Source organism: Parasteatoda tepidariorum, chromosome 7 (assembly GCF_982258835.1).
Source record: "Parasteatoda tepidariorum strain Cologne lab strain chromosome 7, Ptep-v5.0, whole genome shotgun sequence".
Classification (NCBI taxonomy): domain Eukaryota; kingdom Metazoa; phylum Arthropoda; class Arachnida; order Araneae; family Theridiidae; genus Parasteatoda; species Parasteatoda tepidariorum.
The window spans coordinates 25,525,817-25,540,665 of NC_141761.1; the positions used below are offsets into that span (position 1 = coordinate 25,525,817).

At 29.4% G+C, this 14,849-nt stretch overlaps 1 protein-coding gene across 12 annotated transcripts in view; it reads left to right on the top strand.

Moving 5' to 3' along the window:
* Positions 1–14,849, top strand: part of LOC107437589 (uncharacterized) — a 236,234-nt gene that overhangs the window by 137,587 nt on the left and 83,798 nt on the right. For 7 of the 12 annotated variants that reach the window (XM_087167508.1, XM_087167510.1, XM_087167514.1 and 4 more), the window contains exon 2: positions 10,050–10,095. The exons of the other annotated variants lie outside the window; for them this stretch is intronic. The gene's annotated coding sequence lies outside the window, so the exon portion shown is untranslated. The remainder of the gene's footprint in view (positions 1–10,049; positions 10,096–14,849) is intronic. 12 annotated transcript variants of the gene reach the window in all.

The window sequence follows — 14,849 nt, forward strand, 5'->3', positions numbered from 1 at the left end:
GTTTATCCAATTAAAACAAATTAAAAGTAATTCCCTAATTTCTTGTTCATTAAAGAAATTATGTAAGGGCTGGATAGGATTTAAAATTTGTATCATGGTTTTAAATCGAAGGGACTATATTGTGCCAAATGTTAACGACTTTAAAAACTCAAATTAGGTTTGTTGAATTTAGAGTAGAAATTAATGACAAAATAACCAGAAGAGTTGTATATTTTGCCAAATGGATTTATGTATTCAAATCGAACAGTTGATACCGAGTCTGATGCGAGAATTAAACTTGAATACGATTCCCGACAACACTCGGGGCTGTGTAATCACTCTCAAGGGTCTGTCTAGGTTTTTCTGAGAGGTACCTATTTTGTGAAAATTTACACATAATTTGCGAAAATTAAAATTTATGTTAAAAAATCAACACAAAATAAGGTAAAAATTAAAATTTATGTTAAAAAATCAACACAAAAATATGGTAATAATTAAAATTTATGTTAAAAAATCAACACAAAAATATGGTAAAAATAGGAATTTATCGTTTCTTACGGCATACAAAAATGAAATTTCTAGAAAAAGTTTTTTCCTAAAGTTGAATTTCTGAATATACCGGTAAACGGTAGTAAATTTGGCCTAGACAGACCCCTGAATATAAAGTAAATTTCTAAAGGGGTGGCATGACTATGAATATCTTAAAAAGACATTCATAGTGAGATGCCTCTCTTAGTAAAGTCAATGTTTGCATGATTGGCCAAAACATCATTTATTTTTATATTATTCTACATGTTTACAATGTATTTAAAGTAACTTTGAACGGAGAGATATTGCAAAAACATATCGAGATGTTTTAAGCCTTTTGAAAATTTCATGAAAGTGAATCGCGCATGGATGTAAGGATGTTCTCTCTAAAGATATTATCTAGTGATAGTCACGATAGTATAAAGTTTTATTCAATTTACTCAAAGCTCTACCATACATATTATATCGTTTATATGTTGTTTGAAAATGAAACATAAAAGCATGCATACGTTGTTTTTGAAGTGACATGTTACGAAAACAATCATATTAAATTTTTTCTTTTTAAATAGCAAGAAGTAATTTATTAATTAACATAAAAGCAGGAATGTTAAATTTTTTTAGTAACAATGCGTAATTTAAAAATAGAACATAAAAGCACGCATATTATTGATGTAGTTCCTTATTGTATAGAGAGCTGCAAATAGAGCTGCTAATATCTACCGAGGAGCGTTCTTCAGTAAATTTTGACAGTTTCCTTTTTATCTAAATTTAAGAATTAAATGTTAAATTGCATCCAATATGCGCGTGCAATTATATAGACTTGCAATGTGTGTATTTGAAACTTTTTATTTACGAATTCTTATTGTCATGAAATATTTATAATGGAGAACAATTATATTACGTCTTGATATGATTTGCCTCTGAAAAACTTCAAAATTGAGTTTACATGTTAAACAGATATTTAAATTGTTGATAAAACTGACATTTTACAAAAATTTCTCTATCTAAAATAATGAAAGTAAGAGTCTGGGTGTTTGTCTGTGTGAATAACTCCAGAACCTTTTGAGCTAGCGTTCTGAAATAGCATTCCTCTATAGGCACAAATATATATATTTCAGTGTTTTGGACAATATTCAAAACAGTTATAAGCCCTATATTCTAGCACATTCTGTGAAATGTTGTAAAAAGGTATGATTTTCTGCTCATAAAATTTCATTTCTGATAAAAGAAAGTTCATCTATTTTATGACGCCTTAATGTTTTGTGTAATATAGACTGAACAATTTTTTTTTCGTCATGTACAAGGAAAATCTGTACAATGCTGGTATGAAGCATTTTTTAAAGATTTGAAATAATCCTTTGGAAAGTGATTCTCAAGGAAGGATGAGTTATTTCCTAGTTTGCATGATCATTATGAAATGTTCAACGATCCAAAGCGTAAATTACAGTAATCTCGGAAGAATTATCGTTATTCGTTTTATTCTTTTGTGATTATCCTGAAACTTTTTGATAGTTAACAAAACAATATGAAAAAGCCATATTTTTATGTTCTTTTTTTATAGTTCTTATGGAATATTATTTAATACATTCGCGCTTGTTTCACTTGGGAAAATTTGTTAAGAGTCTTGAACAAATTTCTATCTTTATTCTTAAAAAAAAGATTGCTTTTTAACGTAGATATTATGTTTCTTTCTCCAAGAAACCTGTGAAAGATGATATTTTGTTTTGCATCTTCCTAGTTTATTGAACGCAATTTATCGGTCATAAGAATTATAGTGTTTAGTATAAAAAAAAATAAAGCATTCCGATCACAGCCCTTATAACCGGGATTGAATGTGAAAGCTCTACAATTTGGCCAACGACCTCAACACTGCCCACTGGCTACCTTTTCTTCCCACATAAGATGGTAGCAATCGATTTGAAGCTGGATAAGTTTCAAGCTGCTAACGTCCAGAATTTCATAGTCACCGTTGTGCTCATAAGGAACAGAATTTATAAACTTTTTTTTTATAACTACAAATGAACTCAATTAGAAATGATCAAATGAACGAACGCGCTTACTAAACAATCGATGTTCAAATTTCGCGAAGCTTTCTTTGTTTTTGATGAAGCCTTTTCCTTGTATATGCTCCGAGCGAACATTTCGTCAAAGTGATGAAATAAGTATCGTCACTTTTTTGAAGAAACGAATTTCGTCAAAAGCAAAGAAATATTTCGTCATTCTATTATTTAAAAAAAAACTCAACTCACAGTGTCTAAGGTATTTAATTTTTCTAATAATCACTTGGGCACCATATAGGTAAATCAAAATCACCCAAACAACACCAGGGCAGATAGAGCAGAGAGATAAGCTACACTCATGACTAAAGCTATATTCGAACCCGAGATTTTCTTGGCACAAGGCCAACAACTTGACCACCACACAGCCTGTCCGACCATATAGCTAGTCTTCATCCTGGTTTTCTCATTCTAGTTAATAATCTATTGCACTACGATGAGGTTTCGAGTTGAGGAAGCATTTTCGTCATCTGTTTGAGAGTTCGTGTTTCGTCACAAATCACATGATTTCGTGACGAAATGATTCTCAAAAGTAACCAAATGCAGCTCAAGGAGTGCTGAATCATCAAAATTGAGTTTTATTTCTGGGAGTGCATAACGCGCTAAAGAAAATAGTTCGCCAGTGTTGGACTGTCGTCTTCACCTCATGCTAACCTTTACTATTACTCACCTTTATGTAAACGATTGGTATTTTTTTTTTTTTAAAGTTTTCCAAATTTATCATCAGAACAAATCAAAGATGGTAAAATAATTTCCCTTCGATATTTAAAAATAAATAAATTTGGTGGAAAATATACTTCCCACGTCATTATAAAGGGTTACGAGTCGAAATAGATATATCTGTTAATTTAAAATAAAAGTGAAATATTCATGTATGACTAAACTATATTTTGAATTTCTAAAAGTCTTGCCTAAAATATTTTTTTTTAATTTTATGAAAACAAATCAAACAAATAATGTCGACGAATTATTCTTTTACAATGCAAAGTGTTTTTGTTCACTGTTTTTTATAAGTTGCTCATGTTTCTGTTAGCAATTTCAACACCAAGAGATTAGAAGATTAATGTCTTTGGAAGTGAAATTGTTCTTTTTTAACTATTAAGTAATCAGATTAGGATGATAAGGCTTTTCTTTTTGTGAAACAATAAACTTTAGAGCAGGAACAAAGGAGATCAAAACCCTTGTTTTCTTCTTTTCTTGTTAGTTTTTTTTGGTGTTTTGGTTGAGGCGATGATGTGTGAATACCAATGTACATGTACTACATAAAACATAGTAAACACAATCTTGTGTTGGTAATATTCAGCGGCTCTGTTTCCTATTGTGTAAAATATACCCGCTAAGTGACAATCGGCATGTGTTGCATTATGTTTGGAGGATTATCAGACTTCATTGTCATACAATAAAAATAACTTTGTAAAAGTGTTGTTTCTCTTCGGGAAATCTGAAACAATATACTTTTTTTTATGGTAAAAAGAATGAGGAGTAACCATTGTCGCTGTTTTTTAAATCTTTTTTCCAGACTAGCGAAACTAATGAATCCTACAACTTAAAATTACAGTTTCGTTACTATTTTTTTTATATGTTTCCCACACCCTTAATTTTTTTTCTTTCTCATTCTTCCCCATTTGGATATTTACAAGAAATGCTTTTCGATTTGGTTGATGTCATTGAAGCAATCAGAATGACCTTAATAGAGCGGTAATCGGTTTGTATTTGTGGCACACTCCGTTTAATTCACGGTTAGTTGCGCAAACTACGTCACTTATACGACCATGAGTCATCAAGCATGAGAAATAAAAGACTCTATGAATCTTATTCTTTTTTTTTCCCATTTAAAATGAATATGGTTATTTTTGAATTATTAAACTTTAGATTGCCTATAATAAAAAAAATGAGTTTATTTATATGCGTCTCGTATAACTTCAGAACCTTTTGTATTAACCTTCGATCCTAAAAGTCGGTCTCAATTTTCAATTAGATCATTCAGGGAAGATGGAATTTTCTCATTGGTTTAGCATTAGGTATTGTTAAAATATTTCAAATATTTAAAAGATCCCGTTTGCCAGCTTGCAACTCTGTTTAATCAAAAAATGAGTTTTTTCATTAGCTTTAATATTTATTTATGTTTTATATGTTATTTCTGGCAAGATCAATGATCAATGTGAACAGCATGTGAGGGCTAAGACATCGAAAGATTATAATAACGCTCTTAAAACGTGTTTATTTTGCTTGCAATTGGGTATACTATAGCCTACGTCACATGTTGCGTTATTCCTACTAAATTTAACCCATGAACGGCATTTTCTGCGAGCCTAACTTCAAGCCACAAATAAACAAACGAAGTGTTTGATCGTTTAAATAGCTGCTCGCCAGATTTTATTGCATTATAAAGAAAAGTAATTGATATTCGATTTTTGATTAATAATTGATTTATGTGGATAGTGGCATAGAATTTAGCATTGCGTCATGGTAAATGTTATTCCTACTAAGTGGAAGTAGTTGTGTTTTTTTTTTATATTATACCCAATTGCGCTTTTAAAACGTGTTTCTATAATTTCAATTAATTTAATAATTTTAAATTATAAACAATAATAAAGTTAGGTATTAACCGATCAAAATTATTGGAGAAAGGATTCGTTCCTTTTTAAGAGCCGCAGAAATTTGCCCTACCATTGTTGAAGGCAATGGGCACTGCTATTATGGTAATTGATGCTATTTCAATCGGTACGAAAGTGCCTACTATAGACACTCTAGTAATGGGTTTCTCACAGTCCTCTGAAAGGGATAAATACCGAGGAAATTGCGTAAATTTTAGTAAATTTTGACAATTATTAGTTGGTCTACAGCAACAGCACTATGCTAAATGATACTGAATCTTTATTTTGATAGGATGAGCTTTTAAAACGGTGGTTTGTATAGTATAATAATGTATAATAACCATAAAAGAGATAAATACAGTCAATTCGCTATAACTCAAAGTACGATAACTCGAATATTACTATAACTCGATTTTTTTATGAGGTCCCGACCCTTTTATCTTCAATTTCATGCTAATTATTCTCGATTATTCGAATTTTACTCCCTTTAACTCGATTTTTTTTGTTGGATCTTTTAAAGCAAGAAAAAAAAACCTAGGAGCTGATATCTTGCCCCTTCCTCTGCAAAACACACACAATGTCTTTCGCACTCTTCATGGAGAAGCTAAAGCTGTCCCTCTTGAAGTATGTGAACAGTGGTTAAATGAAACCTTACCAAATTTACTTCAAGGATACAGTTAAAATGATGTTTTCAATATTGATGAAATGGGTTTATTTTTTAAATGTCTTCCAAATTAGACTATGATGTTTAAGGATGAAAACTGCTCAGGGGGTAAAATGAGCAAGGAACGTTTGACTGTCATAGTTGGAGGAAATGCGTCTGGGACAGAGAAATTGCCCTTACTTGTTATCGGAAAATACCGAAATCCCCGATGTTTCAAGAGTGTAAAAACGTATCCTGTGGATTACAAGTCTAACAAAAAGTTTTGGATGACATCAGTTTTATTTGAAGACTATGTAAGAAAATTGGATCTGAAATTCTTCGCTAAAAAGAGAAAAGTGATACTCTTTATGGATAAATGCGCAGCGCATAGTGATCTACCTAATTTGAAAGCAGTAAACTTGTAGTTTCTTCCGCCAAACACAACAGCAAAGTTGCAGCCGATGGACCAGGGTATCATAAAGTGCTTCAAACAGTCTTATCGTAAATGCCTTGTCATAAAAATGATCTTAAATATTGTAAGCATTTAGAAGATTTGTAATTAATAAGCATTAATTAAATAATCCGACAATATTTTGTAAGTCCAAAACCGAAACTAACGGTAAGTCGAACTTCCGATATGTCGAAGTTTTTCGTCAGTCCTATCAGATTCGAGTTATCGCGAATTCACTGTAATAATGAATTTTTAAAAAAAAATGGGAATTATTTTAGCTTAATATGTCGGTTTAAGTCTTTCCGTTTTGTACGGGATTTCATAGTGTTGATAAATACTGATTATGTATAATTTACTTTTTATATCCCATGCAAAAGACGAGAATTAAGATAACCTGGATATCTATACGCATATGCCACACATACATATTGAAAATTTCAAGCATCAAGCATTAAAAATTATCAAATATACACGCTGAAAAATGACAAATGCAGTTTGAAAAGTTCTAAATATTCATCTTCCGAATTTTTAGGAATCTATTCATAAAATACGAGATTAATTTTATACTGCCCTTTACAGATTGTTATTTTTTTTTTCGTTAAAAAAGATTTTCAGACCTTTTTTTTTTGTTGAATAAAATCAAGCATATATACTTTTAATAGCACGCCTTTATTAATTTATTTTAATTATATTCAACAAAAGGAAAATTTTAATCTCACACAAGATAAAAATGTTAATTCAATTTTTTTTATTTAAATCATTTTAAAGAATTTGTCACATATATTGTTCCCAAACATTTTCTGACACAATCCTGTAGCATTCTTTCACGATTTAAAGGAAATAATAGAATCAAAATTCTGTTTAACCAAATTCCATTTAATTTGCCGAATTAAATAGAGTAAAATTGAATATAATTTTGGATACCGAGGTTATTTTAGAACAACTTCATCTCATAAATTTAAGTAAACAAAAGAATTGTGTTTCAAATTACGTATGATTTTTATTTATCTTTACATTTTGCTCTAAATTCGCGATAAATTAATTGAATACAAAGTATAATGGCACAGTAATCTAAATTGGTTATGTTATGTCCCTCCAAACATTACCGGTACTATGTTAGCTAGGTAGAATGATTAAACGGGGTTACAAACTAAGTCTAACTTTAAAAAAATATATCATTGGAACTTGCTTAACGTAAAGCCCAATCATGAAAGGATTTTATTTATTCGTAACATGGATTTTTTTCTTTTGAAGTTTTAAAAAAATATTAAATACCAGTTGGATACGTGCATTGTGGTGCAATATTCGTTGGATATAAGCATTGTGGGGAAATATTCTACGCAACTTTTGAAAATATTCATCCAATTTATATAAAGAACAATAATAGTCAACGACGGAATAACAAGCAAATTATTTAGCCGCAAGAAAAGAAGCAAAATCTGTAATTTTACCAGATGTTTTAACTTAATTTAATTTCGATCATTCCAAGAAACATTTATTAGAGGTTTGAAATGAATTTCGTGAAGTATGAAAAGAGAGAAATTTAAATCAAATCGAATTTTCGATTATCATCAGAACGTGTAATGAAATTTCATTACAATCTCAAATATCATGAGGTTTGCAAAAAATTGAGTCACTCAAAGGGGGGAAAAACGCATCTAAAACATAGGAAATCAAAATTTAAACAATCCTTTGTACTGGTTTTGATGTATATTCAGAGTGCATTTAAATTTGGAAGGGGATATAATTCATGACTTATTATAGTGTGAAATCATGTATACATAGACATCAATAGATAAAATTATTTTCATTTTTGATATGTTAACGATAATTTTTTCTCTGCTTATAATTCTCTCACACTTCTTGCAAATCTATATTAGAAATGATTTTGGTACACCATATGCGTTCCCAACTTGTATTTAGGCTAAACGGAGTTAAACATTGAAAATGTCTCACATTCCCGAAAAAGCTGTGCCTTGTTATAATATGTCATGTAACAATTGTGCTTAAATAATCGCTGTGTTATAGGTTAATACCGTAACTACTAATAAGATAATTAAATAAAGTGTTTTAAGTTATTTATTATTGATACTTAATAAGATTTATGTACCAGGTATATTTTTTAATCTCCCCCAAACAAGGCATAAATTTCGAACGTTGCTAACATTTTACAAGTTACGTAGGTTACAAAAATGTTTTTGTGGTATAGTGTATTTTAAAGATTCATTTTTTACGTTTCAAAAACGTAGTCGGTAAGGTTTTGATGGAAGCTGCAAAAAGTAGGACGAATCTCGAACGTTTTAGGTGCATTCAATAAAAGAATCTTCTGAAACTAATCAAACGTTTCAAAAAGTAACACATTTGTCATGTTTTGGTATCATTTGATATACTGGACGTCTGATATACTGGAGAAAACCTGAATGTTCCAGAGTTTGATTGGATTTGCTTAGAACTTGACCTAACCCAAACTAAGAGTTATTTAACATAATATGTGCCAGCTAAAAACCGAAATTCGTTATCACCAATTTGACCTTCAAGTGACCAATTAATAAAATTATAAATGTTTCTATTGCCCTCTTTCTCTCAAAAAAGGGTTAACTTTTAAACGCCGGAGAAAATGCCTGTAAACTACGTGTCTTTCATATGGATTAACACTTTTTAGCAAATTTTTAAGACTGCCGTGTTTCTGTAACTAGCGCCCTCTATTCCAATAATAAAAAGCGCACAATATGTCAATTTCAAGAAAAGTGTTCGTGATTAAAACGGTTAATAATCCTTGAAAAGTTACTCCGAAGCTGTTCGGCTCATAAAATTCCAAAAACCCCAGCCAAAATGGCAAATTTTGAAAAAATAAAATTTATAATTTTTTTTTAAATGCTTAATTTATTTGTCTGTTTCTAAAGATATTTTTTACGGCTAGATACATAGCTGGATGTTATATTATATATGCTTTTAACTTCTAATCCAAAGCAATTAAACTGTACAGAAAAAGTTGTTGTTGCTGTTTCTAATGTCACGTAAGCCTACTTGGTGAAACCGAGCAAATTTAAGGCAGAGTGTGCATTTCTTGTTTCTCAGTGGCGCCATCTATGGCCAAGAATTCGACTTCTGTCACACCCGTTTATAGGGCGGACCCATTCATACATCGATTCATTCATCCACAGATCGTAATGTTGACCAGAATCGGAGAACGATCGATCTCCAATCCAGTACCCCCAGAGGTATTGATTTGTTGTGGGAACATGGAGAACTTTTGCGACTAGACAGATTTAACGTGCATCAGTCACTTTACTACACGGGGAATCTTCGGTCGGCGGGGTTCGAACCCACGAACTCTCGGACATGGGCCCAACGCCCTACCGACCAGGCTATCCCGGCCCTTAAAAAGTTTCCCCTTGAACATTCGATCCAGTCTCTGTAGTTAGTAAACTAGGCTTTATTGTATTGATCCTCAATTTTATATTTCCCTACGAAAAGAAATTTGGAATTTAATTAACAAAATGATTTATTTGTTGTTATTATTTCTTCGTTTTTGTTATTTCTTTTAAAAGTATGTCTTTAAACAAAACTATATAGTTCTACATTTCAGTTTCTAGTGTTACTTTTATTCTAAAATTTTGCGGAAGGTAATTTTATTCATTTTGATTTGTATTTTGAATGTATAGTGTAGTTATAAAATTAAGTTTATTCATTTTATTTTAAATATCTGTCCGTAAAATTTTGCTATAACTATTTTGCTTTAAATGCAGTATGCTTTGAAAACGTTCTCACATTTTCCATTTCTATTTTTATAGGTAAGGTCCATTTGATTGAATATTTATAAGGAAAACAAAATAATTGGTAAGATAATTTTTTGCAGTATTGGATTCAAACATTGAGAAATTAATTACATTGCGTGATTGTATGCATGAATTATATTAAAATTTGTATGCATTGGTAAATAAAATACATCATGTCTGCGCTGAAAAATTCACTGCATTATGTAACGGTATGTGTTTAAAAAGGAAAAATTACATTAAAATAGGCATGCATGGAGAAATTGAATGTATTAAAGTATGCATTTTGCAATTAAAAGTGTTACCGTAAAACGGGGCGAGTCTACCCATTTTTTCAGTTTGTCAACTTTCAAGTGGTCAAAATTTTGTAAATATTAAAGAAAAAAAGGCTTTTAATAGGTGTTTCGGAATCGCTATTTATCCCTCTTTAAAGCTGTGAAATCGATTTTAGAAAATATTAACAGTTACGCTGTTACTGTATATTTTTATAGAACTGCTGACAAATCTCTCGTATGGGGCGAGTCTACCCATTCTACTAAAATGAATGTTAACATTGTAAATAATCAAATTTTAATATTAAATTGTTATTTTAGTTACTATATAGGATATTTATGAAGTAAAATTCATAACTTTATTATATATTCCATTTTTTTATTCATAAAATACCACAAATTGAGTATTTGATCGATTATCACATTTTGATCACAGTTTTGTTTTTATAATCATTAACATTACAAAATAACATTTTTTTCTGATTATTGTTGATAAAAATAAATTAAAATTAATATAAATTTACAATTAAATAATTAATAAATAATAATAATTAAAGACTATTGACAAAATCAAAATTCAAACATTGGGAATCATGAAAAATCCTTTTCCCATTCTTCTGGGAGGTAATAATAATTTATAAATAATAATTTATTTAACTTGCATTAAATAAAAAAAGTTAATTTTGTAATATAAAAATTGAAAAAATAGGTAAAATAAACATATTTTATATTTACATTTATATTTAACCTATAAATTTTCTTATTAATGATAAATTTATCAATGCAGAATTAAAATAATATACTCAAATTCATTTAATATGACTTAATTTTAATATAAACAAAGTTCTAAATTATATTATTATGCTTTATTAAAACTAAATACGAATGGGTAGACTCGTCCCGCGAATTCTGGCTTTTTGTTTACAGCAGCAAAACTTACATTCTTTTTGGTTTTTTTCATATAAAATTAATGTAATCTTAGTCTTAGATAAGTTTATCACTTAACCAAAGTGAAAATAGTAATAATAATAATATACTTACGGAGCACCAACTAAAAGTTTGCTGATTTTCAATACAAATCTCTCAAAAGACGTTTGAACAGGTCGGTTAAAAAGACACCAAATAAATAAAAACGGATCAAACTACTACAGCGCCATCTTCCTTAGAGTCTGAACTAAGTCCTCCGTCGGTTAAAAAAATTTTATTTGCAATTTAAAATAGCGAAAATTAAATAAAACTAAAATGGGTAAACTCGCCCCTGGATGGGTAGACTCGCCCCGGTTTACGGTATGTCAAATTATGTAGAAGAAAAATTGATTGCATTGGGTGTAAGTTCATCGAATTTTTGTTAATGGTACTCACATTGAGTAAAATTATTATTACTGCAACAGAAACCAATTTTTTTTAAAAATTGTTTTATCCTTCTGTAAAACAACACTTTCTCCCTGATACATTTAATTAAAATTCAGTATTTTATCACAGGTATCTTTTGTACCTGTCGAAACAAAGTCCGAAATATGACCGAGTAAAAAGTTATTGAAAGGTTAATTTTTATCATTTTATGTTTATTAGTTCAGATATTAATCAGTAGTATTTGAAATTTATGAAACTTAGCCGAGGATAAATTTCTACAAGTGTGTTTTTTTTATGTGTTTTGTTACGTATCTTTATTTTAATTGGTAACAGCTATTTCATTAATACGTCAATATATAATTTTCTATTTAATTCACGTGAGTAAAAAAATCAAGGTAAAGCTTGCTTCTACTCATGATTATTTTTCGATTGTCTTTCATTTCATTCCTCCTAAGTCCTTTCCTTCTACTAAAATTTTCATTCTTCATTCATGGCTTAACACTTTTTAGCAATTAATGTTCTATTGCTTGTAACAGTTACTCATAACTGTTTTGTTCATATTTAACCATCTAGGTCAACTATGAAAATCGCGCAAAATATCAATAAGCTACAGTTATGGAAAATGATAAGCGTGTTTTTTATTATTCCAAAAACTTTAGGCTGCATTGGTAGGGTTTATAAGAATGCAAAGGTCGATAATCATTTATTTATTTTAATGATTTTCCTGTGAGTAAGAAAATCTCGCTAAATTCCAATATTTATGGTGACTGATGCACGTTAAATCTGTCGAGTCTCAAAGTCCTCCATGTTCCCATAACAAATCAATACCTCTGGGGGTACCGATCCAGAAGTTTCCTTGTCTTCTGGATTGGTTCAAAATTACAAGGCTACGGCGTTGAACATTTGTAGTCGTAAACCCAAAAATTGGGTCGACTGTTCAACGGCGGTCATAAAATAAAATAAAATTCCAATATTTTATGAAGTTTTTTAATTTTTTAAGAATATATATGCTATTATTTTAAACTCCAGAAAGTTTCTTTTCTTTGATAGTAAATGTTTAAAATTAATGCATTATTTGTTGTTCAAGGCAATCAAGCTAGCTTTTTTGTATTTATTTAGTGAAAAAGCTACGAAGAAAGACCTTTTATGCAAAAATAACATTTCTCATAGTTTTTATTAAAATAATTTACAAATCGATGTTATGAAATTAACATTTTTAAAGGACATAAGTAAACGTAAGCAGTTTCTATTGAAATTCGAAACAATGGATCGCGTCGTTCCCTTATCAAACTACGCCTTCGGATCAAAAGTTAGCGAAACTTATTCTACGTGGTGACACATACGCTGGAAAACAATATCAAAGATGTTCTTTCTGATTTTATCAACATCTGGCAATATATTTTATCAACTCTTTTATTCTTGTTATCATATTCTGAATTGGCTTAATTGTGTTGAAAAAACTTTACCCCGATGAAACAAATTAGCCAAATATTTATTGGTTACATTATGTTTAAGAATAACCGTTTGTTCGAAATTTATTTAATTTGAAAATGCTTTTTTTCATATTGAAGTTATTCTGTTTATTTATTAATATGTGAGGAGTTATTCGTCTTTAATCTTTTTTAATTTTACAACCGGATAAGCAAGATTTGAGTTTTCTACTTCTCGAGAACGGGAAAGTGTTTTGTATCGTACCCGGTGTTCTGTAAAGGCCACCCTTAATATGTATTTTAAAGTTCTCATCGAACACATTGGGTCGCAAATTAATGTTTAACTGATAAAAAAGCAAACAGGATTCGAAATTTTACAAACTAAGTTTTTAAGAATCAAAGAGATTAGAAAAACTTTCAACATCCAAATAAACCTATTTTGATGTTTGTTACATTTTTTACTGTAATTAGTTGAATATTGATAAAGTTTTTTTTTATTTATTTTTTCTTCGATTGAATATTAATTTGTACTACTTTTCACATTCCCAGATGTGAACAGAGCAAACATTAAAACTTCGTTAAAACAATATCGCTTTAGCGTTTTTAGCTTTTCATTAACGCATAACAAAACAAAGAAATGATACATTTCAGTCTTATATCTATTTCACATAATTAATATAAATTTTTAATAATTATGTAATAAAATTAATATAAAGAAAATACTAATAGTGCAGCTCAACATATTTTTTAAAAAAAATTTCAAACTGCAGTATATGAAATATAACAACTATATTAGCAATGGCAAATAATGTTTATGGCAATTATTAAAAGTCAATCCCAAAACAATTCGGATTAACACTTCATTTGCTTGCAAAGATATAGTACTTGTCATCAAACAATATATATATATATATATATATATATATATATATATATATATATATATATATATATATATATATATATATATCTTATTCCGAATTCCTGCGCTGTGCAAATACTATACCGTAGTTAAATTCGGCAGATATCGCGATATAAATCGTTCATCAATCGATATATCGTTCATCACTTCACCCGATATGAAATCCAAGTTCAAATATAAAATCACTTGATACGATGGTAAACTTAATGATTGATATACTTTCTGAATTTTTTCGTAGAATTTGCGCAGGTTTCGATTTTAGCATAAAATTCCTATTAATGAATCATTATATTTTTTTTCTACTTTAAGGCAATAAACTCAATCGAAGAAAGTAGGAGTGAAATTTGGCTTCGAGATCGATCACTATAATTGTCGAGTAGGACGAACTGAAAGTAATTATATGACCGAACTATAAATCAAAATATTTTTATTAAAAAAGAAGAGTTGGAAAGAGATAGTGATTGAAACTTATTCTCCTTATTTGAAACTAAAAAAAAATATTTTTTTTTAACATGTGCCTCTTCTAAACTCTAACTCTTTTTTTTCTTTGATGTTTGAATTCCTTAAAAATGGTTATATTTCATAAATTTATTAAAATTTGAAAGACAAATATTCCGAGCCACCCAATGTTGAGATTTGACAAAACTTTTATTTACATCTTTTGAATAGCAAAGAGAATATATTGTTGTAAATCGAAAAAACAACGACTGTAACGATTTTTGAATAGTCTGTCATAGAAGCCGTTTGTTGAAAATAGTAATAAATATATACAAATCTAAATAGTAAATGTAAATATGTTTAAAGAAAACTTTTTACCACTTCTATAATAGCTGTTCATTTT